General features: G+C 43.5%; 1 protein-coding gene across 1 annotated transcript in view; it reads left to right on the top strand.

Moving 5' to 3' along the window:
- Nucleotides 1-14,843, top strand: part of LOC126981024 (prolyl 4-hydroxylase subunit alpha-1-like) — a 109,640-nt gene that overhangs the window by 15,539 nt on the left and 79,258 nt on the right. The window lies entirely within an intron of this gene.

The raw sequence follows: 14,843 nt of genomic DNA, 5'->3' as shown, positions 1-14,843 counted from the left end.
GTGGGGATATCGGTGGTGGTGGTGGTGGTGGTGCTGGGGGTGTTTTGTGAGGGGGATTGTACCTCTATGTATGTGTGTGTGTGTGTGTGTGGGGGGGGGGGGGAGGGGGAGGGGGGGATATCTCATCCTCTCAATTTCTTCCTTCTTTCTCTTCCCCTTTTCCTTTCTTCTCATCATCAGACCCATCAACCAATCACTCATTCACTCACTCACTCACCTGTCCACTCACTTGATATTCCTCCTTTTCCTCCTTTTCTTTCTCCTCTTCCTCCTCTTCTTACGTCATTATTTCCTTCCCGTCTCCCACCTCCTGTTCTTCCTCTTCCTTCTTTACTAGTTCTTTCTCTTCTTCTCTCTACTTCTTCTTCACCGCCTACACTTCCTCCTTTTCCTTCTGCTCCTCCTCTTCCTTCTCCTCTTCCTCCTCCTGCCTATATTTTCTCTCCCTTTTCCTCCTCCTCCTTCTCTATCTCTTATTCTTATTCATTTACCTTCTCCTCCCTTGTCCTCTCCCTGCTCTTCCTCCTACTCCCTTCTTCACATCCTCCACTTCCTCTTCCTCCTCGTATTACGTTTCTTATTCCTCCTCCTTCTTTTCCTCTTCATCTACTTCCTACTCTCTCCTTTGATATCTTTCCTATATACTCCTTTTCCACTTCTTCCTCTTCTTTCCTCCTTCAGTTCCTATACATTCTCTCCTTCCTCTTTCTCCTCCTCCTCCTCCTTTTTTTCTTCCTGCTCCTCATGACCAACGGAGCGATTTTCTCAACACGTAATTACAAAAGAAGGAAAAAAGAAAAAGAGAGACAGCACGAGCCATGAAGGGAAGTCATTAACGTTTTCTTCTGCCTTTTCTTTTTATGGACATCTCTCTCTCTCTCTCTCTCTCTCTCTCTCTCTCTCTCTCTCTCTCTCTCTCTCTCTCTCTCTCATTTTCTCCTCTATACTTTTTCCCCCTTCCTCAAATCTTCCGTCATCATCATCATTATCATCATCGTCATCATCATCATCATTTGTTTATTATTATCTCGACTTTTCTTTCCCCTTCTGATCCTTCTCTTTATCTTCGTGTAGGTAAACTTTTTCCTAGAACGTTCCTATTTTCCTTTATTTTTCGTCCGTTGTTGATCGCTTATGCATGCCACTCGCCATCCACATCAAGGACAAGCATAAAGAAGTGGTTAGGTAAGGAGTGGAGTGGGTGGAAGGAGTGATGGTGGAGGAGGAGTGGTAGTGTTTGTAGTAGCCTAGTTGTGGTTGTGGTGGAGTTGGTAAAGGTGACAGGTGGAGTATGGGGTGGAGTCTAGGTAGTAGTAGTAGTAGTAGTAGTAGTAGTAGTAGTAGTAGCTGGGTTATGGTAGTAGTGGAGTAGGTAGTCTTTATGGTAGTGGACTTATAGCAAAGGTGGAGTAGGCATTAAAAAAACACTAGTGGTCAAAGTTATGAAAGTGGGTTGTGGATAAGGTAGGAATTTAGGTGGAGTTAGGGCAGTGGTGGATTATAGGAAGGGGAGTAGTAGGAGGAGTGGTAGAACTATAACAGGAGTAGACAGTAGTAGTAGTAGTGGTAGTAGTAGTAGTAGTAGTAGTAGTACAGGTTACGACACAAGAGCAGCATAACAAACAGTACATCATCATCATCATCATCATCTACCATCATCTACCATCATCATCTACCATCCAACATAATATCCTTATAAACCCCCAACCAAACTCTACTCTCCATAATGATCAACCTTCCACCTTGACACTCGATTCTAAGGCCATTCCTTGTTCAGTTTTCTCACATACCTTCTGCATCAACACCAAACACTAGACTAGCCATGGACCTTTCATCGTCGGAGTGAGGTGATTGAGTGAGGCAGGAAGAGTGGAGTCAGAAAAGGGAGTAATGATGGAGTGGAAGGAGTAATGTGAATGAGACATCAATAGAAGAGGTAGAGAAGGGAGTAATGGTGGAGTGGAAGGAGTGATGTGAATGAGTGAGACATCAATAGAAGAGGCAGAAAAGGGAGTAATGATGGAGTGCAAAGAGCGATGTGATGGAGTAAGACAGGAATACCAGTCAAAGAAAGGAGAAATGGTGGAGTGGAAGGAGTAGGAAGGTATGGGATAAGACAGGAAAAGAAGAATCAAAGGGAGTAATGATGGAGTAGAATGAGCAAGAAGAGGGATTAAGAAAGGAATAGCAGAGGCAGAGAAGGGAGTAATGAAGGAGTAGGAGCAAGAAATGGGTTTAAGAAAGAAATAGCAGAGGCAGAGAAGGGAGTAATTATGGAGTAGAAGAAGTAAGTAAAAGGAAGATGAAGAAAGACAGGAAGAGTGAAAGAAAGGAGTAACGATTGCATGGAAGGAGGAAGAAGTAATGCTGGAGAAGAAGAGTAACGGAGTAAAACAAACCAGAGTCAGACGAGTTGAAGGAGTAGAGGAACCTAAGATAATTATCAGTTGTGGTGCTTTGTGGAGTCGTTCGTTCCTACTCCCCCTCCCTTCCCTTCCCCCCTCTTCCCCCACCCCCACGAGGCAGTGAAAAAGGTGAACCCACACGTATAGGTAGGTAGGGAGGCGGAGTGTCCTGTGCCTGAGGGAAAGGAAGGTAGGAAAGGGAGGGAAACTTGTACTCGTGTGTGGGAATTTTTTTTTATGGAAAGACGAAAAGGTTGGACTAATAATATTGTTGAGAAATGTAATCCTAAACTTAGCCTCAAGGGACAAGGAAAGAAGGAAAAGAAATGATGAAAACGAGTATATGTATGACGGAAAAAAACTTATTGGGAAAAAAAGAAAAAGGTTGAACTAATGATATTGTTAAGAAACGTAATACTGAACCGTGCCTGGGAGGGACGGAAGGGAACGAGCGTATGTCGACAAGGCACTGTGCTGGCTGTTGTCTGAGGCCGCACAACCCCCGCGCCCTGGGTCCTACCACGTTGCTATGGTAACGAACAGTGTGGGTTAGGACTCAACGCTCAAAGTCGTGAATGGAATGCCAGATACCTCCGCCTGGCCTCTACTGACGATTCTTAATTAATCATCTTATAATGTTAGAAAAACAAAACTTACGTATCTTGTTGGTCGCCTCAATAGTTCCTTAGAGGCCTTTGCTCCAGTACCCGTTTCTGAAGCATTTCGTCCAGTCTGAGCATGGAAAATAAAGGATTTACTCTGCATTTATACAATTTATTCTTAATTCACAATCATGCGCAGGTCAGTCATCTCAATAACCAATGTAACCAAGTTTTAGACAAGGTGCACTGTTCACCCCTGACTTGTGGGTAAAGTTTACTTCCACCAAGGTAAGGCAGAAACCGATTATCGAGTCCTGCAACTAATGTAATGTTCTCTTTATAAGGAACAAACATATCAAAGGTTGCCCACGTCAAATAGTATTGTCTACGCAAACCAATGAGGGAACTCAGTAGATATGGGCTTTGTAGAGATAGAAGTTTCTCTCGCAACCTCAGTGAAAAAAAAATCCTTACTCCTTCTCCCTCCCCTCCCCTCCATCGGCGACGACTTGGTGCCATGGGTCGTGGAAGCTTCTTCGCTTTGTTTCCACTTTAGGGTGACCAGACGTCCCCGTTTTCAGTGACCTGTCCCCGGCCACTGCTGTCCCCGGAAATGTCCCCGGTTTTCACTGTGATTGAAAGATCCGAAATTGGAATAAAGGAAAAAATTAAAACGAAAAAAAAAAAACTGAAAATGATAACCAAACTATACGTATAGTTGCGCACCGTACTACTCGCACTGTACAGTGTACAGTGTAAATAACTAAGGAAATGATAAACAGCTTTGCACGGCATAATTTGCGAGAATGCCTTCCAAGAATATAAAACCAAATTTCCCGCCAAACCATCGTCAGCATCGTCACCCGGATGTTCTTGATCTTAGCTACTTTGATGAGAGAAAAAAAAAATCATTGTTAATCAATTGAATTTTTATTCACTTCCTTTGCAATTTAGGATAAATAGGGTGAGATAAACTTTTGAATGCTGCTTTATGAATGGTAAGGGCAGTGTCTCCGTTTTAGTTTTTCAATGACAAAAACGCTACATGTTTTGGAGGTTTTTACGCCTCTGAACCGAAAATGTCCCCGGTCCTCCGGTGATTGTAGTAGCTGTCTCCGTCGCTTTCATAGTATTCACAGGAGTATTTCATAGTATGCCAGTCCCTTCCACCACCATTAGGACTCGGGGGGCTTCGTGGTGCAGTGGTTAGCACACTCGGCTCACAACCGAGAGAGCCCGGGTTCGATTCCCGGGCGGAGTGGAAAAATTTGGGCGGCTTTTCCGATATCCTACGCCCCTGTCCACCCAGCAGTGAATGGGTACCAGGTATTAATCGGAGGTTGTGTCCTGTCTCCTGGGATCTGTTCCCTTCTCCTATAATTCCTTCCCCTTTTGTCTCTCTCCGGCATATGACCACATATGTTGCGCCGACTAAACGAAACTTTTTACCACTACGACTCCTACCGCCCCCTCCACCACCACCACTGTGGCTCCAGCCGCTATCACCGCCCCCTCCACCGCTAGAGAATCCGCCGCTATCACCTCCGCAGTCCCCCATCTTGATGAAGTACTGTAAAATAACATTAGAATATATATCAAATAAACAATTAGCAAGAGTACAATACGATCAAATCTATTTTTTTTTCTAAACATTAGCTTAATGATACACCAAGAAGGTAAACAATAGCAATACAAGCGAGTGAGCGTACGAGGAGACGTGAATCGAGGGAAACTTTGCTCACCTGTCTGCTGCTACCAAGCCTCAGCGCCGGGTCAGGTGTGTTGCTCCCTGCGTTGCTGTATGATTCTGATACGCGTCGCAGGGACTTGTATACAACTTGGTGACGTCACTCAGGAACTCCCCGCTTCTCTTCTCTTATATAACATCACTTCTTCCTGCAATGTTCTATTTCTTTCCTATTAGTTTTCGGTACTCTTTTCGGCACTCATTCGTCAACAGGAAATGACCCACTGATCACACTCCTTGGCCCACATTTCGCATAGGGGTGAACTAGGAAAAACTTGCCTGTTTTCAACCCCACGGGAGCTGATTACAAGGATTACACTGCCGCGAGTACTGTGATGAAAGAGAAGATCATTTCCTTAGGCCTTTCCGCTGTAACATAGGGCCAGTTTTACAGTCAAATACAGCAAGTTTGTAAGCTCCCCAACCAAACACAAAATACGACGAAAATTCCTTGTATAGTGTTTGACGTTGCTATAAAAAGGAGGAAATTTTGCGAAACTATACAGGAAAGTTCATTAGCATCTGGTATTGAGTAGAAATAACGAATCATTGTGGAGAAGGCAGTTTGGTTGGGGCGCTTACAATGACCCTGTGTTGAATTGTCGAACTGGCCCTTAAGCCCAAATATGGTCGCTAACCCCACCGAATGAAGTAGCATAACCTCACCATGTAAAAAGTAATACAACCCCACCAAATAATGTGACACAGCGTCCTAACCCCACCAAATAAGCTAACCCTAATTTTAACGACGCCTGGCGAAGAGGAAAAGGACGGACTGAAATAAGCGTGTGTGTCGAGGGAAGGAAGGATGGAAGGAAAACGAGTATATGTATGCCGAAGAAAATTATATGGAAAGACGAACAAGCTTGAACTAATGATTTTGTTAAGAAGTGTAACATTGGACGGTGCCTGAAGGGAGAAGGATGGAATGAAAAGGAAGAAGGGAAGGAAGGAAGAAAAACGAGTATATGTCTGAAAAGCTATGGAAATACGGAAAGAGTGAACAACTAATATACTGTTAAGAAACGTAGTATTGAAATGTGCCCGAAGGGAGGAGGAGGAGGAGGAAAGGGACGGTCGAAAACAAGCGTGTATGTCGAAAAAAAAAGTTATTTGGGGTGGGCCTAGAACATAGAAAGGCGACGTAATACAAGAGACCTTCCTTTAGGGGATGGAAATGTGGAAATATATATGGTGAATGGGGAATGTTTTTAGCGGAGGACGAGCATATGGAGGCCTACAATGGTGTTTGAATGGACGCAATCTAGAGTTGAGTTTGAAAGGAAAAAATGAAATATGCTTATCGAAAAAAAAACTTGTGAAGGACGAGAATGCGGTCTAATAAAGGAAAGAATGCGTGGAGGTAGTGGAGAGGGGGAAGTGGAAGTAGTGACGGTGGGAAATTTTTTGGTAGTGGTAGAAGGGGCAGTGGAAGTGGTGGTAGTGGTGGAACATAGCTTGAAGTGGAAGGAGTAATGAAAAGAAGCCTGTGTGAGGAATGTGTCTAATAAAGGACGAGTGTCAACAAATAGAAGAAAGAGACGGAGTATAAAGTCTGAAGGGAAGGGAGAATGAAGGACAAAAGGGAGCATGTATGTGGAATGATTCAAGGAGGTGGAATATAAAACCTGAAGTGTAGGTAGAAAAGAAGGAAAGGAAGGCTGTTTGTATGTGGAATATTACTCTTAAATGAAGGAGGAAAATATGTAGGTAGAAAGGAAAGAGAGAATGTATGTATATGTGGAAGGTTATTTGAGGGAAAGGAGGAAAAAATAGAGAGAAGATGGCGCCACTATAAACACTTGCCTACGCCATGACGGGCTGGGGCCAAACACCATCCAGGCCCCTCAAGCAAGCCTACCGGCGCTATAGGCGTAGACGTTAAAAAAAAAGAGAGAAAGGAAGGAAGGAGACAGTTTTTGCTACTTTAAAGAAACGAGGAAAATGTGAATTAAGACTGGTCAGAGGAGGAATGAGGTCATTGCCATTGTGAAGGTTCCGGTGCTCTGAGGACACCTCCTCAGTAGCTTCATGTGCCCGCTTGACAGTGTAGGGGAAGGTCACGTTGTCTCGCTCTCTCTGCTCAAAGCACCTTTGTTGTAGGCCTACATTCAGGTGCAGCATACCCATGGTTGGTGATACAGGGTGTACATGTCCCTAGGATATTGTTTACGTACTTTTTAGTGATCACCTGTGCAGTGGATCAAACAGACGGGCGACCTGGAGACATACAAGAAGTTTGGAAGCCATCGGATGATAATTTTTTTATGAAATTTTTTTTTATTTTTTTGAATTTTTTTTATTTTTTTAGTAACATTTTTTCAGTTTTTCATACCAAAAACATACGTTTTCAGTTCTTCTTAATGTTAAGTCAAGATACAAAGCTGGACTCGCACAAAATAGACATAATCATGGAGGAAGAGAAACAAAAAGAACTGGAAAAACAAATAAACAGAGAGGGAGATGAAGAGATTGAAGACAAAGCGGCAGAAAGCTGGACACGCACAAAATAGACATAATTATGGAGGAAGAGAAAGAAAAAGAACTGGAAAAACAAATAAACAGAGAAGGAGGTGAAGACAAACCAAGCTGGAGACATAGAAGTAAGAAAACGGACATAATTATGGAGAAAGAGAGAGAGCAATTCACAGTTGAACACAAAAAGAACGACTGGAAAGACAAATAAAATGACGTTCAGACGGAGACAAAGCGACAGAAAGTTAGACCCGAACAAAATAAGTAAACAGATGGAATTATGGAGGAAAAGAAGAAAAAGAACTGGAAAACAAATAAACAGAGAGGGAGATGAAGAGATTGAAGACAAAGAGACAGAAAGTTAGAAACGAACAAAATAGTAAACAGATGGAATTATGGAGGAAGAGAAAGAAAAAGAACTGGAAAAACAAATAAACAGAGAAGGAGATGAAGACAAAGCAAGCTGGAGACGTAGAAGTAAGAAAACGGACATAATTACGGAGAAAGAGAGAGAGAGCACTTCACAGTTGAACACAAAAAGAACGACTGGAAAGACAAATAAAATGACGTTCAGATGGAGACAAAGCGACAGAAAGTTAGACCCGAACAAAATAAGTAAACAGATGGAATTATGGATGAAGCAAATGAGAGTTGAACACCAAAACGAACTGGAGAGACAAAGAGACAAAGAGACAGGAAGTTAGACACGTAATTGAAAACTAGACATATGGAGGAGGAGAAAGAAAATGACACTTAAACGTATATATAAAAAAGATAACCAGACATATGGAGGAGAAAGCAAACGTCAGTAGACCACAAAAAAGATTACACAAACAAAAACGCAAGTTGACAAATGGAGTCAGAGTGACACACAAAAACACACATACAAACAAACAAACAAACAGATGGAGACGGAGAAAGTGACGGAAAAAGTTGAACAAAAGTAAAAATAATAGACAACTGAACAGGAAAATAAATAGACAGACAGACAGAGAAAGCAAGGGACGAAAGAAACACGCACACACAAACAGGCGAACAAACAGATAGAAAGGAGAGTGACGGACAGGACAGGTTAACCGATACACCTAACGCCGACTGACAGGAGACGGGAAAGTGAAGGGAAGATGAAGAGATTGTCCGACACGGGTAGAGGGAGAAAGAGAGATAAAATGAGAGAGACAGGCGCAGTTCACATTACTTAATCCTCTTTTTCCCCAGGCTACGTAGCGAATCTTTTAGCTGAATCGCCTTAACCTTTCTCTCTCCTTTCTTTCTTTCTCCTTCCTTTCTTCCTCCTTTTAATAGGTTCAAAGGTGGAGAGATATAGTGGCATGCGGTAAAAGAGATCAATGAGCACCGTTAGAAAGACAGACAGTGAGCCTGCTTCCTTCTTTCGTCCATATCCTTCCGCCAGTAGCATTTCTTGGTCTGGGTCTTGGCTTTACTTCGAGGAGGATTAAGGGGCGTGGTCTTGACTGTATCCTGAGTGTATCTTACGATTCTCTCTCTCTCTCTCTCTCTCTCTCTCTCTCTCTCTCTCTCTCTCTCTCTCTCTCTCTCTCTCTCTCTCGTGCATGCATCACCACCACATACCAACACAAAAGACCTCCAAAAACGACAGTCCTGTTAGCCTCGTTGTGGTTGGCCCGCGAAGAAGAGGAAGAGGAGGAGGAGACGCGTGAAGGGATGTGCAAGTCCATAGGTGCAAATAAGGACCTAACGAGCGTGTGAGTCTGAGGAAGGAAGGCTCGTTACACATGAGGAAAGGAACAAGAAGGAAAGGAACAAGAAGAACAAGAAGAGGAGCAAAAAACGAGAGGAACAGGTAGAATAAGAACAAGAACAACAGGACGAACAAAAAGAACAATTAGAACGAGAACAACAAGACGAACAAAAAGAACAACTACAACGAGAACAAAGATATAACTAAAGGAACAGGAATAACAAGAACAAGAACACCAAGACGACCAACATAAAGAACTAAAAGAATAATACCAAAGAACAGGAACAAGAACAAAAAGAGGAACAAAAACGAAAGGAACAGGAAGAATAAGAACAAGAACAACATGACGAACAAAAAGAACAATTACAACGAGAACAAAGACATAACAAAAGGAACAGGAACAACAAGCGCAAGAACAAAAACACCAAGACGACCAACATAAAGAACTAAAAGAACAATAGCAAAGAACAGGAAAAAGAACAAAAAAGACCAGCATGAACAAAAATAACAAGAACTATAACAAACGAGACGAACAAAAAGAAGTAAAAGAGCAAAAACAAGATAACAATAACAATAACAGAAAACACCAGCAGGACCAACAAGAACAAAAACAAAAAGAACCGAATCTAACCACTGTCTGTCGAAGTGTGAGGGACGGGCCAGTGAAAGCGGCGGGCCGGAGAGAGGAACCTAGAACACGGGGCGGACCTGTGGAGGACCTGTGGCCGTTATGTTCCTCCCGTTACTCGCGTCTTGCCCAGGCAGCCAGCCAGCCCAAGACGAGGCGGTGATCGGGAGAGTAGGAGGAGGAGGAGGAGGAGGTAGGAGGAAGGTTTTGGCTGTCCTATTAGGTGAGTTTTCTTGTGTGTTCGTAATGATGTGGTTCTTTATTTTTATTTTTTTTTCTGTTCTTTTGTTGCAGTTCTTTTTCGTCGTTGCACTTGTTCTTGTTTTTGTGCTTCTTCTTCTTGTTCGTCTGGTTGGTGTTCTTGTTCTTCTTATTCCTGTTCCACTTCTGTTTTTGTTCTCGTTCTCGTTTTTGTTCATTTCCGTACATGTACATGCCTAAGTGGTCACTCTTTTCCGTTGCCAAATCCCAGAAATATGACTTTGAAAGCGAGTCCTCTATCAAGCACTTCTATCAAACAATTCCTATCAACCTCTCCAAGTCAAGCGTCATCTGCTGTATAATAGACCGCTCCATCACGCCCAGCGGTTTGAAAGACACTAACCGTTGCTTCTCGCCAACGACTCACGCGGGCCACTATGCAACGGAGACATTCCAAACATTCGCCAGTGTGCAGTCCAGGTTTTAGAGCGCTCTATGTCTCTATGAATGTCTCTCGGCGTCGACAGTCACTTCACGCTTTTCTGGTTACCATGAGGCAGATCTGTTATTGCTTTCCCTTTCTGCTCGTCGATCACAGTCATGACTCGGTTGTTTCCCGCTCAAGCCTTCGCAGTGATGAGTAAATATGAGACACCATGCACTTTCCATCATGCTCTACTTAATTGTCAGTCAGTCATTTACTAATTCATTCAGTCAGTTTGTCAATTATTCAGTCACTCAGTCTCCTCTCGAAATCGACCTATCTTTCGGCCACTCCTCTAACTCTTTTTAGGAGCAGTGAGTAGCGGGCTTTTTTTTTCATTATTGTTTCCTTTTTTTATGCCCTTGAACTGACTCCTTTGCTGTAAAAAAATCAATCAGTCAGTCAGTCAATCAGTCAGTCAGTCAGTTCATCAATCATTCAGTCATTCAATCAGTCAGTCAGCGATTCAGTCAGTCAGTCAATTAGTTAATCAATCAGTCAGTTAATCAGTCAGTTAGTTAGTCAGTCAATCAGTCAGTTCATCAATAATTCAGTCATTCAATCAGTCAGTCAGCGATTCAGTCAGTCAGTCATCGGCTAACTCTCTCACCGACTCAATCATGTATATCAGTTTTCTCACTCGCTCACCCATCCATATCACTTCACCCCCATTAGCATCTCTCCTCTCCTTTCCTCCCTCACTAACTCCCTCACCCACTCACATCCATTCTCATACCATCACTCAATCCCTCATTATCCCTCATTACTCCGTGCATCCACCTGGCAGCCAATAATAGTGTTTGTGCGAGACGGTGACGCAGCGGAACCTTCCATACGTCCGTTGTGTTCAGCGCCTCCATGACCCATCTGTTGTAGTGCTGCCGCATCGGGGAACACACAAGCGCTAGGCAGACGTCAGGTTAGGGGCGGAGAGGAGGAGGAGCAGGAGGAGGAAGAAGAGATGGAGAAGGGTGTATATGCGGCGAAGATGTGATAATGTTTCAGAAGGAGAGGGCAGTAATGGCGAGGGAAGAGGGACTGAAGAGGAAGAAGGGGAGGAGAAGGAAGAGAGATTAGGACGTGAGAAGGAGGGTAAGAGGGGAAAGATGGGGGGAGAAAAGGACTTTAAGTGATGGGGAGAAGAAAAGGGGAAGAGAACGTTAAAAGGGGAGCCTAGGAGGTGGAGGGGGAGGAAGAAGAAGTTAAGGCAGTGGTTCTGACTCACTCCTGCTTCTTACGTCCATGGTAGGAGGTCGTATGTTATATAAAACCATGCACAGACTCATCACCTCATCATCTCGGGTTCTTGACGTTTATTATTATTATTATTATTTTTTTTAGGGAGGTGGTGGTGCTCGAAGGGGGAGGGGGGGGCTTAGCTGGGGACGTGGGTTATACTGAAGGAGACACTGACGAACTGCCGTAATTGTAGGGAGCCTCAGTAACCCCCCCCTACCCCCCCCACACACACACAGACCGCCTCCTCCTCCTCCTCCTCCTAGTCGTCCGCCTCCCTTCTTGACGACCCCGCAGTACCGTTCCCTCGTTCTCTCCTGCTCCTTTTGCTCCTTTTCCGCCGCGCTGCAGTCGTTCCCTCCTCCTCCTCCTCGTCCGCCTCCCACGACCCCACACTCTCCTGCTCCTTGCTCCTTTTCCGCGCTGCAGTGGTTCCCCTCCCTGAATGCCTCACGCCCCTATAATCTTCCTGAAGGAGGCTTTGTGGCGGGGAGGGAGGAGGAGGTAGAGGAGGAGGATAGGAAAAAAACAGAGCTGAAGGGTTTAATTTTATAAGCGGCGAATAGGTAATGAAGATGATATTGAAGGAGAGGGTAAGAATTATGATGGAAAAGGGATGGAAGAGGAGGAAGAGGGGGAGAAGGAAGAAGGATTAGTCAGTGAGAAGGAGGATAACAAGATTAAGATGGAGATTTAGGAGAACGATAAGAGGGTGAAGAATGGAATTTAGGCGATGGGGGGAGCGAGAAAGAAGGAAAGAAGGAGAGTTTAGGATTCAGAGGAGGAGAAAGAAGAAGAAAGTCGAGAAGAGAGAAAGGGAAGGTAGAGAGGCATCTATTTTTTATTGGAGGAGGGAGGAGAAGGGAAAGAGAGAGTTTATGAAGGTGACAGGGATTCAAGGAAGGCATTTGGGCCCGAGAGGAAAAAAAAGAAACCTACGGGGAGGAGAGAGAGAAGAAAGGCGTCTTTATTGCGGGGAGGAGAAGGGGAAGAAGGGAGTGTAGATGAGGAAAAGAGGAAAGAAAGAAAGAGACAGAAGAAGAAGGGAAAGAAGGAAGTGTAGATGGGGAAAAGAGGAAAGAAAGAAGGAGAGACAGAAAAAGAAGGGAAAGAAGGGAGTGTAGATGGGGAGAAGAGGGAAGAAAGGAGAGACAAAAGAAGAAGGGAAAGACGGAGGGGGAAGGAGAAGAGAGAAAGAAGAAAGAAAGTAGGGAGTGGAGGAAGAGGGGAGGAAAGAAAGAAGAGACAGAAGAAGAAGGGAAAGAAGAGAGTGTAGATCGGGAGAAGAGGAGAGAAAGAAGGAAAGACTGAAAGAGAAGGGAAAGAAGGAGGGGAGAAGGAGAAGAGAGACAGAAGAAGGAAAGTAGGGAATGAAGGAAGAGGGGAGGAAAAAAAGAGAAAGGAGTGGAAGAAAGGAATGTAGGAAGAGGGGGAAGATGAAGGGAAAGAAGTGTAATAGACATATGCGTGTAAATTCATTCTAAACCACTGGACATACTTTTCCCTCATCTTTTCCTGCTTTTTTTTTTTTGAGAGAGAGAGAGAGAGAGAGCTTGTCCAACCGGAAGTCAACTTGGCCATCATCCTACGGGCCTGTTTTTTCCTCCTTTCTTTGTGCAGAGGCTCGGCGTGGCGTCCTGCAGGAGTGTGGCGCTACCCTGCAATCAACGCGGCCAGACACAGGAGGGAGGTGTAGGCTTCTTCCTTGTTGAGGGACGGGACACATCTCGGCCCCCCGTTGCGAACAGTGAAAACAAGCTTGCTGGGATGTGCACGCTGAGAACTGATGATGATGATGATGATGATGATTACAAGGAGAGGAAGAGGAAGAGGAAGACGAAGATGATGAAGATAATGACGATAGCAAGATAAAGAGGAAGATGATGATAACAATAGTAAAATGAAGAGAAACATTCCAGTGATGATGATAATGAATATGAGAATGAAGAATAAAAGTTATGATTTTGATAGTAAAAAGAAGAGAAGGAAATGAAGAGAAAGAAAAAAATGATAATGATAAGAAGAGGAAGATGATGACGATAGTGAAATGATGCTGAAGAAAATGAGGATGAAGATGAAAAGGTGAAAATAATGTTGATAATAAAGATCAAGAAGATGAAAAAGAAAAGGAAGAGAAAAAAGGAAAAATAAAAAGCAAAAGAATAATAAAATAAGAAGAAGAAAAGCAAAGGAAACGAAGGATGATAAAAGAAAAAGAAAAAAAGCAAAGAAAACGAAAAAGAAAGAGAAAACCAAGAATGACACAATTAAAAAGAAAAAAAAATAGAAAACAAAAGAAAATGAAGAACAACAAAAACAAACACATCCCTCAACCCATTATCTTAACAATCCACAACGAACAACAACTTGAACGAACCAAACACTTCACAAGCAAGATGAGACAAACACTGCACGATACACGCCCCTCACATTAAGCCCAAATCGTTATGTTGGCTGATTGGCTGTTGCGGCAATGGTGGGCGATCGAACCTTGCTATATTACCGGCGCCTTTCTCTCTCTCTGAAGTTGTTGTTTGTCAGGCGGCCGCACATCACCTAGAGGCCGTTCATCAACCCTGCATGAACCCTCACTCCGATTGAGACTTTGGGAAATAGAGCGGGCAGAAGCGTGAACCAATAGAGGGGAGTTGAGGAGGTGGGGGGGAGAGAAAGAAGGGGAAAGAAGGGAGTTAAAGAGGACGAAAAGGAGGCGGAGGAAGAGGAAGGAGAGAAAGAGGAAAAAAGTGGCATTAAGGAGAAGGAAAAGGAGGAAGAGGAAGGAGAGAAAGAATGGGAGATGGGAGAGGAGAACGAGAAGGAAGCAGAGGAAGAGGAGGGAGAGAAAGAAGGGGAAGAGAGAAGTTAGAGAGGAGGAAAAGAAATGGGAGATGGGAGAGGAGAACGAAAAGGAAGCAGAGGAAGAGGAAGGAGAGGAGGAAAAGAAATGGGAGATGGGAAAGGAAAACGAAAAGGAAGCAGAGGAAGAGGAAGGAGAGAAAGAAGGGGAAGAAGTGAATTATAGAGGAGGAAAAGAAATGGTAGAAATAGTATCAACCCTTAAACGTTTGGCAAGAAAAAGTGATAATAATGATACTCAAATACTGATACACACACACACACACACACACACACACACACACACACACACACACACACACACACACTGATTGACAAAAAAACGATAACAATAACACAAATATCAATACAAAAAAACAACAACGACTAATAATACACAAACACAAATACACAACAATAATAACAACACACAAATACTGATGAACAAAAAAAATATAATAGTAACACAAATATTAACACACACAAAAACAGATGAATAACAACAAC

Source organism: Eriocheir sinensis, chromosome 46 (assembly GCF_024679095.1).
Source record: "Eriocheir sinensis breed Jianghai 21 chromosome 46, ASM2467909v1, whole genome shotgun sequence".
NCBI lineage: Eukaryota > Metazoa > Arthropoda > Malacostraca > Decapoda > Varunidae > Eriocheir > Eriocheir sinensis.
The sequence above is the reverse complement of the archived record's forward strand: the minus strand, read 5'-3'. Positions and strand labels throughout refer to the sequence as shown.